This window comes from Epinephelus moara, chromosome 10 (assembly GCF_006386435.1).
Source record: "Epinephelus moara isolate mb chromosome 10, YSFRI_EMoa_1.0, whole genome shotgun sequence".
NCBI classification, from domain to species: Eukaryota; Metazoa; Chordata; class Actinopteri; order Perciformes; family Serranidae; genus Epinephelus; species Epinephelus moara.
The window spans coordinates 42,677,595-42,697,978 of record NC_065515.1 but is presented as its reverse complement, the minus strand read 5'-3'; the positions used below and the strand labels follow the sequence as shown (position 1 = coordinate 42,697,978).

At 39.5% G+C, this 20,384-nt stretch overlaps 1 protein-coding gene across 1 annotated transcript in view; it reads left to right on the top strand.

Annotated features, from left to right (window-relative positions):
• Positions 1-5,555: 5,555 nt before the first annotated feature.
• nlgn1 (neuroligin 1) overlaps positions 5,556-20,384 on the top strand; it is a 515,333-nt gene continuing 500,504 nt past the window's right edge. The window contains exon 1 of the mRNA XM_050054180.1: positions 5,556-6,035. The gene's annotated coding sequence lies outside the window, so the exon portion shown is untranslated. The remainder of the gene's footprint in view (positions 6,036-20,384) is intronic.

The following is a 20,384-nucleotide window of genomic DNA, read 5'->3' as shown; positions in this document are numbered from 1 at the left end:
TGAGTACCTCCCACACAGTGGCCTCGAAGCAGTCTTTCAGGGCCTCCTCGGCCTCTTCAGACCATCTTTTCACAGTGAGGGTGGTTGCTGGTTCTCTCTGCACCAGAGGTCTGTAGACAGGCAGAAGATGAACCAGGTTGTGATCAGCTCTTCCCAGGGGGGGCAGGGGGGATGAGTGGTATGCCTCCTTGGTGTTGACATAAAATAAATCCAGTGTTTTATTTATTTTATTTTATTTTATTTTATTTTATTTTATTTTATTATTTTATTTTATTTTATTTTATTTTATTTTATTTTATTTTATTTTATATTATTACCCTTGGCTTTAAACAAAAATATGCTCTTTTGTAACCTGTTAGAGGCCAGAATGATGCATTATTATTATTTCAGCTGGGGGATGCATTAGTCAAGATACAATCAGAGAATAAAAATGATATACTGTATTACAAAGCTGTATAAGACAAATCTGCTTTACTTTTATGCAAGCAGCAAAAAAAGAGTCTAACATTTGGTGTTTTGAGACTTTAACATTCAAGGTCAAGCATCAAAGGTCTTCCAAAAGTTGAACAGCAGCTTTGGCTGGACCAAACATCCTCAGACTTTTCTTCATGTAGTTGTAGAGAGTTCTGTGACATCCACAACTTCTTATCAGCAAGACAGAGGTGTAGAGGCGCCAGGCCACTGGGGTCGTTCCGCTTCACGGGCAGATATAGCTGTGTATGGTCTGCATATCAATGAAATGTCACATGTTTTTCTTCATATATTATAGAGCCAAGTTGAAGTCTATACACTGAAAATAATAGAAATCAAAGATTAAAGCAGGGACACATCACAGGTGAGCTTTGCAGATGGTGGTTCAGTATAGATTGGACTAATCTAGGGAGCAGAAAGCAACACTCTTCACAGCAGTTCTAGCAGAGCCAAGCAAAGATTATGAGGAGTTATAAGATTATAAGAAGTTACGAACACTGTTCTTTTCTACACCGTAAACCCCAATTCCTTCACTCAACCTATTGTTTTTTGGAAACAGCTTGCACTCAAAACTTTTAGTTTAGTACAATACAGTAACATAAAAGTTTTGAGTACACCAGACACAAAATAAATGTCTCACAAGTCCCTTGTTGGACAGGGTTTTTATCTTATTTTGTCAATTATGGAAATGCTCTTGATTTGACTGCAGCATAACTTTATGCTTAACACCCTAATATCCACACAGGTGGGGGGTCACTAACTGTGCATTTGACTTAACTCATGGTGCAAAATGTCTTATATCACAATGTTAACTGTAACCCATTAGAATTATTAGAATTGAAATACGAAAATATTAATCCCTGCAGTAGGGGTCAAATGAGTGATTTAGAAAACATTTAAACAGTTTTCTTTAGCATATGGCCTGAAACACATTGTCTCACAGCATGCTGGGAAACTCCACCCATTTAGCCCTAACACGCCATAATATGTTAAGTGCACAATGACAGTGCCATTAGCACTTAAACTAATTAGGTGAAATCGGCTTTATAATTTTTGATCAAATTAAATCAAAACTCAAAAATTGTTGACTTTACATAAAAAAAATTATGTCAAAGTTTTGTTTCAAATGAACATAAAGGTTTTATGTCATTTTGACAATTCAGGGCATTTGTGTAGACTTACATTAACATTTTGTGTCATGGATTGGAGTTTACAGTGTATGAGATAGGTGTATAGGGGAGGGATGCATGATAATATCAGCAGATATTGGCTTTAAAATGAAATATCGGAATCAGCCAACGTGCTGATGATATCGGTAAGTGATATGCATCACTCAATATCGGCTTTGAAATTAACTATCATATTTGGCCAACATGCTTTTTCTGATTTTGCATAATGAATGAAAATTACATATGTTGAAAAGTGTTGTATTTCATTTCTCTATCTGCTGGTGGGCCATCACGATATAAGTATGCATGAATAATATGATGTTAATTCTACTCTAGAAGAGACTTGATGATCCCTAAAATTAGGTAGGGAAAAAAGTGGATATATCCATATCAGCATCGGTTATCAGCCAAATAAGTTGTTACATATTGACATGTCGGGAATCGGCAAAAAAATCCAACATCATACATCCCGACCATATAATTGCTGGCCAACTGGGCATATCTGAAATCCATTAGTTTTCTGGAATAGCATAGGGATCTGGTAATTAAATGTTTTTGTTTCTAGCTGTGGTGCTGTTATTTAGCTTAGTTAGCTGAGCTATGCTATTCTTATGTGCATTATGATGCACACAGGGATGCAATGGGGCAGTGAAATGTGATGTGATCCAAAATACAGACTGTATAGATGTTTTTTGAACAAGTACAAATTTAAGATGACGTTCAGTCAAGGTGTTTATGGCAATTAGCGGCTACGCACGTGATGAGTAGGAGTGCTTTAACAACTCTTTAATGGCGACTCAGCAATAGTATGGCAGATGACAGTGTTATGTTACTGCATCACAGCATCACTGAGCACTAATATATTGATGTAATTGGAGCAGTCCAAGCTACTAAGCGTTCCAGTTGAATCAATGCCAGCCATTTCCACACAGACCTTGCTAGCAAGCTGTCATACATGTCCCATGCATAGATGTTTAATAATATAATAATGCCCTGTGCAGTATGTCTACAGTAGTTGTCAAAATCCCTTCAAATCTGTTAGTTAGTCAGGTAGGGGGTCTCAAGATGAAGTGGAGGGGTTGCAAGATGATCACAAGGGAAGGGAATCAGATTCCCTCACATAAAATGATGTTTATTATTCATACTTAAATAATTTTTTGCCTTTCTTTGTGTCAAATACCCTTTACATTTCTATTTTCAGCCCTTTAAGAATTATTCAAATGAAATTCTTAGCTGTGAGCATTTCAAACAGATTATTTCACTCGTTACAGACATCCTGTGACGAGGGCTTGGCAACAAGGAGATATTTACTATGCAGCCATTGTCGGTTACTGTTTGTAGACAATATCAACATTGAAAGCGAAAGGCAACCCCAGATTCACTCTTTCTTTGGAACAAACTTTGCTTGGTGTTTCGCCTCACTATATTTGTGTGGGTGTTTTTTTTTGTTTTGTTTTGTGTTTTTTGCTGTGTCTGTATGTTTTAAGCTCCCTCGTGGATGCTTGTGGATGTCTGGCACCTGGGGCCACATTCACAACAGCGAGATCCTAACTTAAGGAAGGGACAGAAACGTTTACCTTTGTTAGGTGTGGTGGACCCTGTTGCTAATTTGATGCATTCTTTTAACAGATGTGATTGGTTGTCACAGGCATGCCCTTAAGTGAGCCTGGAAGGTGTGGACGCCCAGTGGAAATGAAATGAACTGCACCACAATAAGACACTGTGAAAGTGTTGTCTTTGTTAGTGTGATCACTCTGCTGATGGAGGGTTGAACACTGTTGTATTTTTCCAGTTGCAAACATCTTAGTCTATGGTCACTTTAATACAGGCAATATATTATTAGGTAGGAAATATGTGCATATTCCTAATGAGAACGACCACAAACATTCTCCCTGCACTATCTAATCTGTACCATTTCATTTCCTTACTGTCATCCAGAATATTTCTCTGACCTGTGTTTCCACCATTTTCTTCTCTACTTGAGAAACTCTCAAACCTCTTAAAAGTCCTCCTCCCTGCTTCTAACATTTTTTCAGCTCTCTTAAGGGCTAAGATGCTTTGTGAATTACTGTCATCTTAACCAGGACCTTGTCTAACTTTAAAGGGATATCCTTAGAGGACATCACAATTCTAAAGGCTGCGTCACCACTCCAGGACACGCCACCATGTAGCACTTCATGCCACTGTCTTATTTCCAGCCACGCTGTGCCTGAAAATAAACTTTTATTAGCCTCAAATCATTCCCTAATTTTCTTACCTGAGTACATTAAAAATATAAAAGTATTTTGATGACTTTACTGCTAAGTAGTTGCATCCATAGCCATAGACAATTTACAGTTTGATCAGCTTTATTATTTTAAAAAAAATAAGGCTCGGCATGGAGTAACTTTTCATTAGTTACATTATGTCTGATGACACATTGCAGCCTGAAGTGTACTGTGTGAGCTAGGAGTGCAATGTCAGACTTTGGTCGCTTGGACCAGCACCAATTAGGAGAGCCTCAATGAATTCTGTGGACATTTAAGGAACCTTGCTTAATTGGGGGGTTACTGGGGGAACCTTTAATAACTGAAAAGCAGTTTGGGGAGGAACCTTTTTATAATATATAGGGGGATCTTTTTTCACATAAATTAATGAGACTACAAACAGTCTTTCTTCTGTGAAAACATAGCCATTTTATAACTGTTGTTTCTCAAAATCATTATGGAAAGATATACTCGTACATAGGCTGTATACAGTCAAAGATAAGAGTATCATTCATAAATTTTGATTAGATAAATTAAATTGATCTTTATTCCTTATTTAAACTAATGTGAAAGCCCCCCAAAAATATCCGTTCATTCTAAAAGGATTGTAGGGTATTATTATGATTGAAAGGGATTACTTCTTTATTTATTTATTCATTTATTTGTTTTAGGAAAATCCTGCAGAGTATATTTAAGCAAAATAGACTGGCAACAGCTGTCTTACGGTGTTTTCTTTTTTTTTTAGAATGTGTCTTTGGACCTTTGGGGCAAACATGTATTTGTAGCTATTTTGATAATTTAATAATGATTAGTTAAGCCATTTTGCAAGCAAGCATGCCAAATATGACCCTGTGTCAGATTTGCTGCTTTTTGCTTTTTATGTGATCTGTGTTTGGGACTGCTGTTCAGACACAATGAGCTATATAAAGACAATCCCTCAGGCTTTGGGACTTTTTTCTTTTTTGCTATTTTCTGTAACTTTATAGACTAAATGATTTTAATTGATAAATTTAAAAAAAATACTAACTGATGAGGAAAATAACCATTAGTTCCATAACCATTCTGTTTCTCCATAATATTATCTTTAAGATTGTTATTTCTGTTTACTGTATTTGTCCTTCCTTTTTTTCCTGTTAAAGGCATTTTGTTTTTTCTTTTTCCTTGTCCTTTTCAAGAGTCTAAGCAAAGGCAGTATCATATTCTGATATCAGATTGTAAAGCCCTTAGAGACAGATGTGGAATTTTCCCCCAAACAATCATTACTGTCCATTTAATTGATATGAGAAATACCTTTTCATTGATTTCATACTCATCATAATTTTTCTTAGCTGTTACCTTTTCATTGCACCACTCGTTACTCCATCCTCTGTTCATGTTAAAAATAAATGTTACTGTGACAGAGATCTAAGTCATTTGTCATAGTCCATCAGTCCCCCCCGCTGATGGCACGCGTGGATGCAAAAAGTCCCACTTCCCCGTGTATCTTTAAGAACAGACTGTGATGGGGGCGGGTCGGGGATGAACTCATGTAGCTGTGGAGTTCCCTTCAAGGCCGCTAGGCGCGTCTCTGCTCCATGAAAGCTGCCGAGAGAGACTGAGGGCTGGAGGAGAGGAGAGGAGGAGGAGGGGGGGAGGCGAAGGAGAGGAGGCGAGAGCAGAGAGAGAGGACGGCGTTTTATCAGCCAAGTACAGCCTGAATCGTGAGGAGCGGACGATGGGGGGAAAAATCCCACTCTTGTTTCTTTTTCTCCAACATCACCGTCACTAACATGTAGACCGGTGCGTGTAAAAAGACCCGGAGCGCGATGGTCTTTGCTGTCTAGGAGAATATAATTCTAATTATAGTTGTGAATAAAAAAAAACATTTTGGATTAACAGCGGACTTGTTTCTGGACTAAAGGGGTTTCCTTAATTTGTTTCCGCGCGTGTGTAAATGTTGGACCGCATATAACCTTAGTTTCTACCCTCTGGAGTGAAAAGTGCGCCAGCCTTATTTCCCAGGCTTATTTCCAACGCTTGAGCGTCGGTATTTTTTTTAGGGGGCTATGTGGCTTTTGGAAGGAATGCACCTTATCCTAACGGGACGTAACGCACAGAGGAATATTGTCTGAGGTGGAAAAAAAGCAGCGGATGGGATCCTGCCTGAACGGTAAATACACATTCAGACTTTGATTCTGCAAGCTCCATCAGGCAGTAAGAGATTCTGTTATGGGGTTTGACACTTTACCGGTCAGATCAAGCCACTGCGATGCAATGGGCTGAATTTTTTAGTTCATGATTTACTCAGCAGAATTTTCCAGAGGAGGTGGTGATGGTGGTGGAGGACAAGTTCAAGTGGATGTTGAGATAATGAATGGCTTTTTTTCCTCCACATGACGTTATTTCTGGTTAGTGGAAGGGGTTAGTGATGAGAGGAACTGTGCGTTGGAGAGGCTGTTGGAAACGTCCCCGTGCACAGCGGAAAGCAGCAGCTTCTGTCTGCCACTTTGGGCTCTCTCACTCAGTTCCAAGCGCATGGACGCACAGAACTGCGCATTTTCACCCAGCTAGATGCGCAAAATAGCGAAGTTCGAAAATAACGCTTTGGCTGAAATGGCTGCGTGCTGAATTTGTTGTCAGAAATATTACCCCGCTGTAGAAATGTATGAACTATCAATCTGTTCGTGTGTCTGTGTGTGTGCAAACCTTCTATCTTAAACTGCATGATCTTGTATAAAGGAGAGAGAAATGCTTTTATCCGTTCTTAATCAAAATGAACAATCTCAATTTTGCATTTTGATGCTGGAATCACATTTGTTATAATACTCGCGCTGATTCCCTCTGGTTAATCAAATTAACGCAACCCCCTCTCAGGCTGATTGCTGGGGGTCAGGATGGAGGGGGGATTGAGAAGAACGGTGTGTGTGTATGTGTGTATGTGTGTGTGCGCGCGCGTGTATGGTGAATGGAGTCTCTCTATCCTCTCTCCGATCCAGGAGGAGGAGGAGGAGGTGGAGGAGGAGGAAAGTTGCGCCCGTCGGCCGCTGCGGGGGCACCATCGCCATATAAAACTGGATGAATGCGGTATTTGTGTGTGTGCGCTCCAGTGACTTGTCACACCAAAAAATTAAGTAGAAAGAGCCTTTGGATGCTGCGATGTGGCCCTGGCAGACACTCTTTAATGACATTACCCCATCAGCCCTCACACCCATAGATACAGCAAGGGGCCAGGCTTTGATGGGGGGACAAATAGCTCAGTTGCAGAGATGTTAGTCATGTCTTCAGCTATATGGGCATTTAAAAAATCGCCTTGCAGATTATCCTAATCAAGCCTGAGTGATCCTGCATATTTTTGTACTGTAGAGGCTACTGTCAGGTGTGTGCTATTGTGATCTCATGTGTTGCCAAAATATTGTCAGGAGTGTTGCAGCGATTCTGGGTCTCATGATCTGCCGATGACCTTTAATGAAGTTCCTAGGTTTTTTTTGCCCCCTCTTTTCTGTTTCTCACTGCATTATTGTGTTTTCATTACATGGCCATGGAGGCAGCCTCCATGGTGTTTGTGGCAAGGGGGGCAGCCCCCAGTGGTTCACACTACTCAGTCCCTTGGGCTCTGATCTACATAGCTCAGCCCTCAAGGAAAACATCTCACCGCTCATGGTCGTCTTTTCTCTCTTCACGTACTGCTCCCCCCGGTTCTCCCACATCCTCATCTCCTCTCCTCTCCCCACCTCTTGCCTCGTCTACCGTTCTGTACATAGGAGGGAGCTAGTTCGTAAATTATAGATTCCTTGTTGACTCACGCTGTGGCCCTGTTGTGTCTGGAGAAAGTGGCAGCTTCACTCTTTGGTTGCCTGTTTTGTTTTAAAGGGTTCTATATGTGAAGCTGGCCCTTGAAATTGGAGTTATGATTTGAACTATTTTAGTGCAGTGGTACATGATGCCAGTGGGACACGGGCTGTACTCCACCAGTGGTTCATACAACTGACTGAGTAATTCCACCTCCCATTTCAACAAAGATCTTACATGTTGTGCTCTAAACACCAGATAAGGCCTGGGCAGTTGTCAGTAGTTGACAGCATGTACTACAAGTGTGTTCCAATAGAGTGGTGCAGGAATGAATCCCGGAAATGAATTGACATTTTAGCACTTCTGCTTCCTTTGTCTCAAAGTCAATGCGTTTTTGGTTATAGATGCCTGAAATAAGGTCTATGGTTCACACAAGGTTAAGCTACTTTCACAGTTTGTGCTATGACATAAAATACGTCAGTCAATACACCATGGTGAATTTTGAAACTTTCACGTGTCTCAAAGAAGGTGGCTGCTAACAAGTGTCTAAATGAAACTGCAGAGTGTCATTACACCGACCACAGCTTTACAGCGTTGGTGATGTTAAGTCATGCTACTGTAGTGTAGTTCTTTTATAACCTAATGTTAGCTTTTTACTTCTGATGATTGCATTTAGGCATCAAAAATCATAAAAGTGGTGTTAATTTGTGAAGATTATCTTGCTGCACAACACATGTAAGTATCATGAACTCTATTTGCCACAAAGCTTTTTTTCCTACAGTAATCACAAAATCCCATGGAAAAATCCTACAGGCTTTTTGGCAAGGGAACCTTGGGAACTTACACCCACAAAAAAAAACTTAATCTCTGCAGCACTCATGGCCTACAAAGGTGTAGCCTTCAGAGCACTGAGGGACAGCAGGCTGAACTGTGTTTCCTCCCCACATGTGATAGTCTGGAGAAGATTCATTATGAGTTTACATCTGAAGCACCAAGCTCTATATTAACAGTGCATTCAGGTGCTCATCACCTTGCTAAGTAGGAAATGTTCGTTTATCATGACGAGGTTTGTCTTGGATGGCTAGTTTTCTCTTTTAGTTGTAATGTTTAATTTCATTTTGTTTAATGTTTAAGAGGGACTACCTGCAAACGGTAACTGAAGTTAATGGTAAACGGTAAATTAATGCATGTGTGTAACTCATTTTCTATGGCCCAATATGTGCTAACATCCACAGATAGAGTGACTTGCAAACAACAGGTTTTTGGGGCCCTAAAGGCTGTACACACAGTTTTTACCAATGGAATTTCATACACTAACTTCATTCAGGGGGACCCTTTGGAATGGGACAGGCTTTGATGGCACTTTATTATATATTCAATTGTGTGATATGGACTTGGAAATAGCAGCTACTTACAAGAGTTGGTTACTGAGCAGAATACATTGGAGCATCTGTACTGTATTAACTGTATGAACAAAGCCAAGTGAAACAGTAATCTTGCACATTATCTTTTTTGTAACTCCTGTAGGTCACTTTTATAGATTCAAACTGAGAATTGACACAAATAAAAAAGTAGATAAATGTGGTTGAGAGAATAAACCTCTGATGCTGATTTTTTTTCGCAAACCAAATAGTTTTGGTTGTCTAAGGTTCCCTCAACCATAGAAGTGACAGATCAGAAAACACAGAATTGTCACATGGGTCGTTTGGAAGACATTGATGAGCTACCTACTTTTTTGTGTAGGTATGACACATTGTTGGAAATGACATATAATGTGCGCCATATAATGTGGTATCATATTGTATTGGCGTTTCTCTGCGGGGCAGCAGCTTGGTCTAGAGATAAGGCTGACTAATAGAGGGTTGCCGGTTTGATCCCTGACAATGTTTATTAAGGGTAAAGTTAGGGATGGGTATCGTTAAGATTTTAACGGTGCTACTATTCTTATCGATACCGCTTATCGATCTGGTATTTTAACGGTACTCTTATCGATACTTTTTGAGGAAGAAAAAAAACATAAAGAAGAACATAAATTGCTTTATCTTCTCAATTCTCATTATGCAACAAAATAGTTTTTTAACAAAACATTTTACTTTTTACAACTTGAAATGTAAAATACATAAAATAATAGTGTTGTCATGGTACCAAACTTGGGACCCACGGTACGATACCAGTGAAAGTATCACGGTTCTGAGTAGTATCACAATACCACAGCGAAAATGAGGCAGATGTGCCTTTTGTCATTTATAAAAAGATAAATCACTTGTCTATAATACATCAATGATATTTCAATGGAATAAATTACTTATTGACTTATTCATACTTCAAAAACAGCATCAATAAGTGATTAACATAGGAGGGATCAAAATAAAATAAATCAATAAAATAAAAATCAACCAGCCACCCTCCTCCCCTGACAAGTAAAGAACAGTCCCTTCATAATTAAAGAACAGTCCCTAAAGTGCGGTGAGGTTTGTGGACCATTACCTGACACAAAGAGAGAAATGTGAACAGCTCGTTTCTCCTCTGACACGTCACATACGTGTGTGCCGCCACGTATTCCTGTCTGTGTCTGTGACCCCCGTTCAACCTACAACCGACAGGATTCTGCTGCTGGTTGAAATCTGTACTCGCACAGCGTGCTCCTGAATGATTTCTTTTACTTGCACAAAAGTATTTTTAGTCACAACTGCAGTAAAATGCTCGCACCGTAGAGCTCTGTGGAAAACAAATCACTGTAGCATATATAAACAAATCTAACCTACAAGTAAAAATATTAGGTATTCTAGGTATGTTAGGTATTCTAGATATTTTATATGGTGATGTAACATTAATCACTATGGATATATAGACCAGAGGGGGGGGGAATCCCACGCACCCAGCCCAGGCTATAATTATGGTTATATTTATGTATTTAGAAGTATCTGAAAAATACACAAATAAAATCCCAAATCTGAAACTCTATTTAGTAAATAGGGTCGCAAAATAGCTAATGGTTATTAACTCCACGTGTTGGCTGCTAGCATAATGTTACAAACCTGGACTGGACGTAGATGAATTAGCTGTGCTAGGGCAGTCAAACACTGTACATCTTTCGTAATGTGAAGCCACACTTTTGACCGTTTGGCTCTCTCCCATCGTTATCCATCTAAAGGTAGGCTACGAGCTTGAGTTGGTGTATGCGCTGTCTTGTGTGTGTGAGTGTGTGTGTGTGTGTGTGTCACTGGAACAACAGCCCCGCCCCCCTGCTCTCCACTCACACACAGCAGGCAGCCAGGGTGAGCGAGACAGATCTCTCGTCTTCAGGGAGAATAGCGAAAATTGTGATACAATGACGGATAATTGACAGAGTTGGTGAGATGCAAGATAACGTTTATCTTGTAAAAAAAAAAAAAAAAAAAACTGCTCCAGTACCAATAGCAGAACCGTTAAGGTCAGAGCTTATCAATACTGCGGTCTTGAAGAATGTAGCCCCGGGGCTCGTTCAATACCGGAGTTTGGTACCCATCCCTAGATAAAGTGATTGTGTATTGTTAACTAAATGGTGTAGAAACACTGCTGAATATACCATATTTAGTTAAGATCTAATTACACTGGAGTCATGGCAACAAGGAAACAATTACAATATTTTAAATATGCATCTTTCTTTACTGAGACAGCAGAAAATAAATTAGGTATTGACAGGGATACAGAGAGGGCACAAGTGGTTTCACCCAGCTAATCTATACTTTATTTGAGACACATAGTGCTTCAGTTTTCCACTTTGTTGCCTTTCACATGTTGTTGGAAATTCATTTTACTGCTTCCTTCTGGTTGCAGGATGAGAATCAAAAAGCAATTGTAAAATATTGGACCTGCCTTTAAAATAGTAAATGGTTTGCTATGTTAAAATGCTGCATGGATAACAAATACTTTTGCCCCCAATGAAATAAGATTCAATTGCAAATTATCAAAAATCTAAACCGTGAGGATTAGTATTATCTCAGATGGTCGTATTTAAAATCTGACACAGTTCCCTCAGTGTGAAGGCTGATACTGCATACAGTGTAGTTACAAAATGACCCATGTCCTTTTACATTTACCAAAACAAACCTAAATAGGAAACACAATAAATTTAGATGTCTAAAGATTGCTTTATTAGGTAACATACAGCAAAGATCAACTCAACAAATGGGGATAACAGTTTGATCATCACAAAAACGATGCTGCTCCAAACTGAAAGCATATGCTAAGCATCCCCTTACATTTAATTTAAAGGCAGTGTAACTCAAAAGCCCTGTCTGATATTCCAACCCGGTCTAAGTCTACAGTCGTCAAAAAACGGTACTTGGTCATGAGTTCCAGGGTCAGAAACCAATGAAAAAAGCCATCCTTTCATGTCAACATGATAAGTGGCCAATTGCCGTTATTGTTTAAGGGTGCCCAGCGGCATCAGGGGGAAACGTGACAGGACAGGTTGAGAGAGATGGTGGATGGGTCCAACTACCACTGACTTTCACCTGGGGAGGCTGGTGTTTACTTTTTGTAAGATTGTATAGCCAAAACCTGATCTTTTTTCCTAAACCTAACCATGTGCGTGTGTTGGCTAAATGTAACCATGTGCTTTTGTTGTTGAAGGAAAAAATGTCAATTTGCGGTGTTGAACCGATGTAGTGTGTTTATTTTGAAAGCGATTGTATGTAAACTGTTCATTTCATGAGAAAATGGAGATGTATTTTGAAAACAGACAAAGCATGTAACAGGCTGAAGTTGACACGGCTTGCCAGAACGTCAACAACGTGCTCAGGCTACCTTGCATGTCATATGTCAATGTGGAAAGTCCATGACCAAACGTTGAAGTGAAGAGTTCTACTCCCTCCCTGAAGAGTGTCGGAGTGAAAATGTGTTGGATATTCACATTCTGAAGTCCTGCTGCTGTGTTCAGTTCTCAGTTTGCCTGAACTCTGGTGTGTTTCTTATTGGGTCTAGTTTGGTTAGACTTGTGAGAATATTGTCATTGGAACCCTGGTGATAATAAAACAGGACTCTACCAAAGATAAAACACCCATGAAAGGATTATGTAATATTTGTGATGGGTGTATATATCCACCATCGCACTGAGGGACTGGCCACCTCATTTCCTTTACTCAGCTTCTAGCTGTCACTCTTTTTGACAGGTGTGGTTAATGGGACTTCTGATCTGCCACATTCATCAGAATTATTCAATAGATGTGTGTCTTCATACATTCTGCATCTTTGTTCACGAGGCAAGCAGATGCAAAGGCATACCTGAGGAGCAGTGTTCTTTTGATATGTTTTGTTCTTGGTGGTTTTGATGATGGAATTCACTCCGTGTTTCATTGTCCAATGTACAGCACACTAAGGAAAACAAATCAGTAAAAGAATTCAGATTTTTAATTTGTTTTGGGTGTCGTAAGGTATTGTCTATAGTTTGCTTTTTATGAGATTTTCATTCTGGCAGAATAGATGGATTTATAGAAAATGCTTGCTATCTAAGACAAGTCCTTTATGAGAGACATTTCTTTTATGTAAATTAAATCTTTTGATGTTTTTGGAATTTTTATATTGTGATTGGCAGTGTTATCATCTTAGTTGTTGTCTCTTGTCTAGTGTCTGCATGGCTGGGAACCATTTGTTGCAGGACCCTTAAATCAATCAATCAGGTGTTTGGGAGAGATCCATGCAGATATTGCTGACAAATTATTTTAACCTTTAATAGAAACCAGCTTGCCTTGCAAATTGTCTCATACATGAAACCTAAAGTCCAACGTCTATTGTGCAAGTTTAGGGGGGGTTAGTGGCATCTAGCACTCAGGATTGCACATTGTAACCAGCTGAAGCTTCTCCTGGTTAGAATTCCTTCAGTGTTCATTGTTCAGGAGGGTTTTTTTTACCATGAGCTAAATTATCCACAGAGGTCTCGTTCTCTCCAAAACAAAAGGATGACGTGATTGAAACCAGTAAAAACTCTGAATAAAGCAGTTTCGCTTTACTGTTAAGTGTTTCTCCTATGCTGATTAGCCCATGACAGTTGGGCTGCAAGCCAACCACATGCTAATGTGTGCTCTCCTGTTGTCTCTGAGAACTTAAAATCCAGACATTGAGAAGGTTTTTACCAGGAGCCAAATTATCCACAGAGGTCTCTTCCTCTCCAAAACAAACAGACCCAGTGATTAGGGCTGGGCAATATGACCTCAAATCAATATCACTATTAATTGAATATATCAACTTGATTTTGATTAATTAACTTTTTCCTTTTTTTTTTTTTTTTGCCCTCATAGTTCACTGACAAGGTTTGTATTAAAAATATGCTGAACTATTAAAGCTGGGATATTTTTTCTTATGAGAGAGTGCATATCTTTGTGATTTTAAAATAACTTAAGGAAACACAGATAAACTACTTTCAATCAGGAGAGACACGTTTTTATGGTAAAAGAATATTTATTAACGTGAACGAATGACTAAAAATGTGGAAAGTCTTTGGCGATTAGACCTCGAGATGGTTTGATTTAAGGAGAGTGAGGAATCCACAGTCGAATAGGGAATAGTGAGAGTGGGATGGAGAAAAATGTGAAAGGGTGAGCACGAGAAAGGTCTTCCTGATTGAACTTACGCTGATCTTCATTTCTTGAATGTTTTTCATATTGTGTAGCCTTTGTAAATGCTTGTGTTATTGAGAGTCAGTCTCTTTCTTTTTTTTGAGCCATGCACTGTTCTTATTCGGTAACATGATTGTGCTCCAAGTGCTGAAACAGATTGGTGGTATTACCTTTGTCACTGAAACGGTTTTGCAACAGTGTTTACATCTGATTTCTTTCTGTTTGGTGTCATCTTCATGAAAGCCATTAAGTGTCCAAATGGCGGACACAGTATTTCTCTTTGGTACATGCTGCTCAGGTTGGTAAATTGGCTTGGTGTTTGAGTTCTCCTCCATGTTGCTTCCAGATCGAGGACTGGACAGGGTGGAGTTTCATGACTACATACGCAGTGCTACATTTATAAGGGGACAATACATGAACACACACAGTGGGGAAAGTGTTGATAAAACAAAATTACCATGGGAAAAAGTAAGTCAGTTAGAGGTTCTGAATGTGGGTTTCGATACATTTTTCGATTAATTGCCCAGCCCTACCGGTGAATTAAACTGGTAAAAACGATGATGAAAGCAGTTACATGTTAAAAATCAGTGTCTGAGGGACTACTTGCTACAGTGGCCAACATGAAAATGCAAATAGCCCTGTCTTGAGCCACTGTTTGGTTTGTCCATTCTGAGCTACAGTAGAAATATCCATAAATGAAGACCTGCTCCCTATGTCGATATAAATGGCTCATTCTAGGGTCATGAAAACACAACACTTCTGATTTTCAGGTACACGGAAGAAAACATACTTATTAAATTCAATTTTTTCCAAGATACCCCTTAAATCCCACACACTATACCTTAAAAAGCCAAACCTGAGTGACAAAATATGGGTATTGTAATTCTAATGAACTGACCGCGTAAAGAAGACAAGAGTTGTGCATCATTAGAGTCAATCAGTTAGATGTATGTCTAGTGCATCCATGCATGCAATTCACAACCTCTTTCTTTGGGTATTACAGCTACTAAAAGCTTCTATTTGCAGTTGGATGCTTTACAATGTGGGGAGCCTGTGAACAATAGTGACAAAAGCAGAAACAGTCCCTGAAGAAACAAACCACAGCTATCCCCCTGCTTTGACAGTCATGCTAAAATTACGCTTAAGCATTTTTGGCAGCACCTGAACTATATTGGAGCACAGAACAGTTCTGCTCATGCTGTTCCTTTTAATTATCAGAATGTTTTAATTGCATAGAATGGAAATAAAACAAACAACTCGCATGCTTGTAATTTAAAAATGCAAATGGGCCTTTGGAAAGAAAACAGGTTGTGTCAGAATGTATGAAAGAAAATGCAAGTCATTAGAGGTGATCACATCAGAGCAAAACGTAACAGGGGAGTCACGATTCCAACAACAGCCACAACTAAATAAAGAATTCAGAGATGGAGGACAGGGAGGACGCTGTTCCTGCTCAAATAAAGTAGACCACAGGGTGCAGTGATACCTGCATGTTATCAGTGATGACAGACAGAGCTGATAAGAAACACAGCAAGCAGCAGAGAAGATAGAATACTATTTTGTACTGTTTCAGCGTGGGAACCTTGTTTATCACAGGTTGCTGCCGAAAACAACTCCATGTATTGAGAATCCAATTCGGCCTTGCAACATCTCAGGAGCCAAGGTCGTTTTTTTTTTTTTTTTTTTTTTTTTTTTAAATGGTGGGAGGACGCTGTCTGTTGCACAGAATATCACAGTGTCTGTGTGGATCCATACTTGTTGAGGCTCCTGGCAACTGCAGACTTGTCATCTGCTCCTTGTACAGCCACTTCTGTGCTCACTGATGCAGATTGGTAACCACCAGATAAGACTAACCATTGGTTAGTCTTATCTGCATGCTGTGATTCACAAGGACAGGAGGAGGAAAATGAGGTGGAGGAGGAGGAGGAGGAGGTGGGGATTAATGGAACGGAATACCCTGAGTATTTTACCTTGGCTTGGGATGGACTTTCTTCCTCTTCTACTGCCATCCTGTAATTCTGTAGTTCCCATGCAGTGAGAACATGAGAGTCATGGCTGGTAGCAGTAGATTATGATCAGTTGAAGATATAGTGCAGAGGTTTAGTGTCAGAATGTATGAATGCTCCTTCTCAGAATCAAATCAACACTGGCTTAGCAAAGAATTGTAGTGATTTATCATCCTTGTGCTGTTTCTGAGAATTTCATCAGTACTGGTTGCACTGGAGAGTTTTAGTTTTGAATGCTTAAAATCAAGTAGCCTTTTGTTTTAATCTCAATCTTCAATCACAACCATCCACATGCTGCTGTTTAACATAGTACTCAGAGTAACTATCATATCGTAAACCAGGCTGTTCTCATGCACTATACCAAAAGAAGTAAGACAAGATTATTTGTATAAAACCTATGCAATTGTAAGCCAGAAGGCTGAGTTTATGTGACTTACTGTATGTGCTGCAGGCTGCTGGGAGCATAGAAGCAAGTCAGGTGACATAGTATAAAAAGTGACAAAGTCCGTGTAGAAAGGTGGTCTGGGTGGATAGATGGGTTAAACAAACAGGCATGTGAAAGTCAGTGTTGAGCTATTTTAAGTTTTAAGTCAACATTTTCATCACGTTACATTAAAGGGTAACTACATTTTTCAACCTTGACCCTATTTTCTCATGTTTTTGTGTCCAAGTGACTAATGGCAACAACACTTTTTGAAAATGGTCCAGTGTTGAGTGAGACCACTGCAGCTGGCAGCAGCAAAACAGGCTGCAATGTAACCACTTGGGGCAATAGTGCATCGTCAGTTTACGTCCACTTAAAGTGCTTGTTTATGCCACTGACAGGTTGAGATTGTTTTTCTAATGCTGCGTTCACACCAAACGCAATGCAAATTTTCACGTCACATTCCTCACACAAGTTTGAATGCTAGAATATTTTGTGTTAATTCGCTTCATACGTGTGAATAACTTAGCTCATACACACGTGAAATAACTGAATGAACGTCCGCTGATATGTCCTTGCCGTTATACGTCCCCAGAGAATCTCAATGCTGATTGGCTACCACGGTGCGACCCGGTTGCTGAAGTTAAGATTTTTCAACTCTAGCAAATAAGCTTATGATGCAAAAGCGCTACTTGTTTCGTTCGCAGCACTTAATTTGCGTATGTCATTCGCATCGTGTCGATTGTGTCCATTGCACCACCCAGCGGAACTCACATCTTATCACGTCTTTACATTGACTTTACATGTAATACCCTTGCACAGATTTGTTTATTGGCACCCGGTGTGAACACAACATAATTATCTGACAACTTCATGGAAAGGATCCCTACAAAGTTGGGTTTTTATGTTCAAGAGTGAGGTCCTTTTTTTTTTTTTTAATACCAGAAAAAGCCTTGAAATCGTTATTGCCAAACCTACCAGACTTCATTTAAATAAACAGAAATTTTATCATTGTACAACACACTTTATTCAAAACCCACAAAAACAAAATAAAACTCACGAAAGGCATCTTAGTTAAGCTTTCCACTGTTCCAACAATCACCAACTCTGGTCAAAACCCTACTTACCCAGTCAGATGCGAAAATATGTTGGCTTTATGCACGCTTAAGTTAAGTTAGTTTATTTTAATAGAGTCTGGTGGGTTTGAGGATGGCAATTTCAGAGCTGTTTCAGGTCAAACAAAAAGGATTTTACTCTTTCATACAAAAGTATATCTCTGTATGGATCCTTTACATAATGTTGTTACACACTTACAATAATCTGAGCCTGTGTGTGGCAAAAACAAGAACTTTTAGTGGACATTCATTGAGGGTGCACAATTGCCCTGAGGGATTACATTACAGCCTGCAATAAACTAAGTAGTTTTTACTTACCTAAACCTAACTGGTGATGTTTTTCCATAATTGTCCAATATTAAGTGGGTTGTGGAGGTCATGTTCCATTTGTTAGCCACTGACAGCAATATGCTTCACATCAATAGCACATTGATAGTGTCCAGTCTGTATTCACTAAGTATAACCAAGCAAACACAAAAAAAGCAAATCACACAATGTGTGTGATTTTCTCAGTCTCCCACGTGGCTGGCCTGTAGACAATCAGACAACCTTGGTATGAATAGGAAGTATTATGCATGGGGCTGGAGGGTTTTGGTCCTGACAATCCAAGAGCATGTCAAAGTGTAATTGAACATTTACAAAACAAAAGGAACAAGTGGTGCTGGGTGGCACAGTGTTATGCTGAGTGACCTGTTGAACTGTAATTTAGTTATGCTCATGATTAGCTCAGTGTCACCAAATTCATCTGCCCTGGCTCTTGTTATTGGGTTATGAGAGCATTTGGCTGTCATGCTGAGGTGACTGGTACAGAATATAGTGCCATGGTGGAAACTATGAATCGCTGTGGTTACATGAGCAGGGTTCCTTATTTTCCAAATGTAATCACAGGGATTGACAGTTCCCACTGAAGGATTTACATGAGTGCTAAATAGTATTATATGTTGTCCAGTTTGCTGCAGAGTATGATGGCATGACTCGACACAGCAACATTTAGGAGCAGAGGCAACTGATTCAGGATTAATAGGAGGCCTGTAAGAATATCAGCAGCCACTTGGTGAATTTTTAATGAATAAGAAATATACTTGTATAGTGTTGATTGGGGAGCCAGGTTGCCTCAAATACAAGGAGATGATGGCTTCGTCCCCCCCTCATGTGTCTTGTGTCTGTCCCCGAGGGTGTCACTTTTAAAGGCTTCAACTCTTTTCACACATATGTGTCAGCTGAAAGCTCACCTGAGGATTGTGCTGAAAAGAACAGTCTGTACTGGCAGGCTGATAGGGCTGTTAAGGTTACATGGCCAGAGAGTGTGTGTGTGTGTGTGTGTGTGTGTGTGTGTGTGTGTGTGTGTGTGTGTGTGTGTGTGTGTGTGTGTGTGTGTGTGTGTGTGTGTGTGAGTTAACATGGCTGGGGAGTGTGACTGCATATGTGTGTTGATGTGCAAGCAAGCATCACCAGGATGAGGGGTTCCTGAAAAAACAAGAGTACAAGTGGAGCAGCATTAATAGACTGCTCTGCTTCTCTGAGAAAAAACTGCCAAGACCTCTTCTCTTCTCTTCTCTTCTCTTCTCTTCTCTTCTCTTCTCTTCTCTTCTCTCTTATCCTCTTCATGTAGCACATATCCATTTGTTTTTAAAGCCAGTGGGGTCATTTATAAGGCTTGCATGTATAGCAAACATTTATCTTTCCAAATGGCCTTTATGATGTATTATTCAAGTTTGTATATTTATAGCCCATATTATTGCATCAAAATATGTGATGTCTGGTAAGGAAAAAAAACTCACACTTTTGGTTTTGCTTCAACATCCCATAGGTGCATTAGCATGGTGATACTATTGGATCTGGATATGCATTAAAAAAAAAACTGGTAAACATATTAGGGATGCACCGAGTTATTGGCCGAACATCAGTACTGGCTGACATTCGCTTTGTTGGCTGTCATAGGCCTATCGGCAAATAAAATGGCATTCACTGATGACAGTGGTTGAGGTTTTTCTGTTGTGTCACATTAATTTTGCGCAGTCTCCAAATTAATGGCCACAAAGTTAAATTAATGAGCAGGTACAAGAAGAATACAGCAACTGTTTGGCAAATGGGCTCTGTAATTTCACTGTTGTGTGATGAGATGGTGAGTAGCAGCCGGTGTGCCGTCGTCCAAGGGACAATAAAAATGTGTTTTGGACGAACAGAGATCTTCCTCTTTAAGATGAAAGGACACAGTAAAGTCACTATTGTCAGGTCAGAGGATGCACCCCGTTGTTTCCCTGATGATGCTACATTGTAAACAACAAATCTATGTTAAAATCAGCAGGAGCAGAGCTAAGTATTGTTAATTATTAGCAGCCAGTGTCCTGGAGCTCCTGGAGGTTGCATTGTGTTCCTTTATGATGTGTTCAAGTTCTATTTATTAATAATTAGTATTAGGCAAAGGTAAATTCTAACCCTCTCATGATGTGTTCAGTGTTATCTTGTATAATGTAGTTTTTGGCGAGAAACTTAAATAAATAAAGTTGATGTTTTCACTGCAATATAAAATAGAGAAGGGCTTATGATATATATAGTACAAAAGCTTTTGGAGCGATTTTTAAA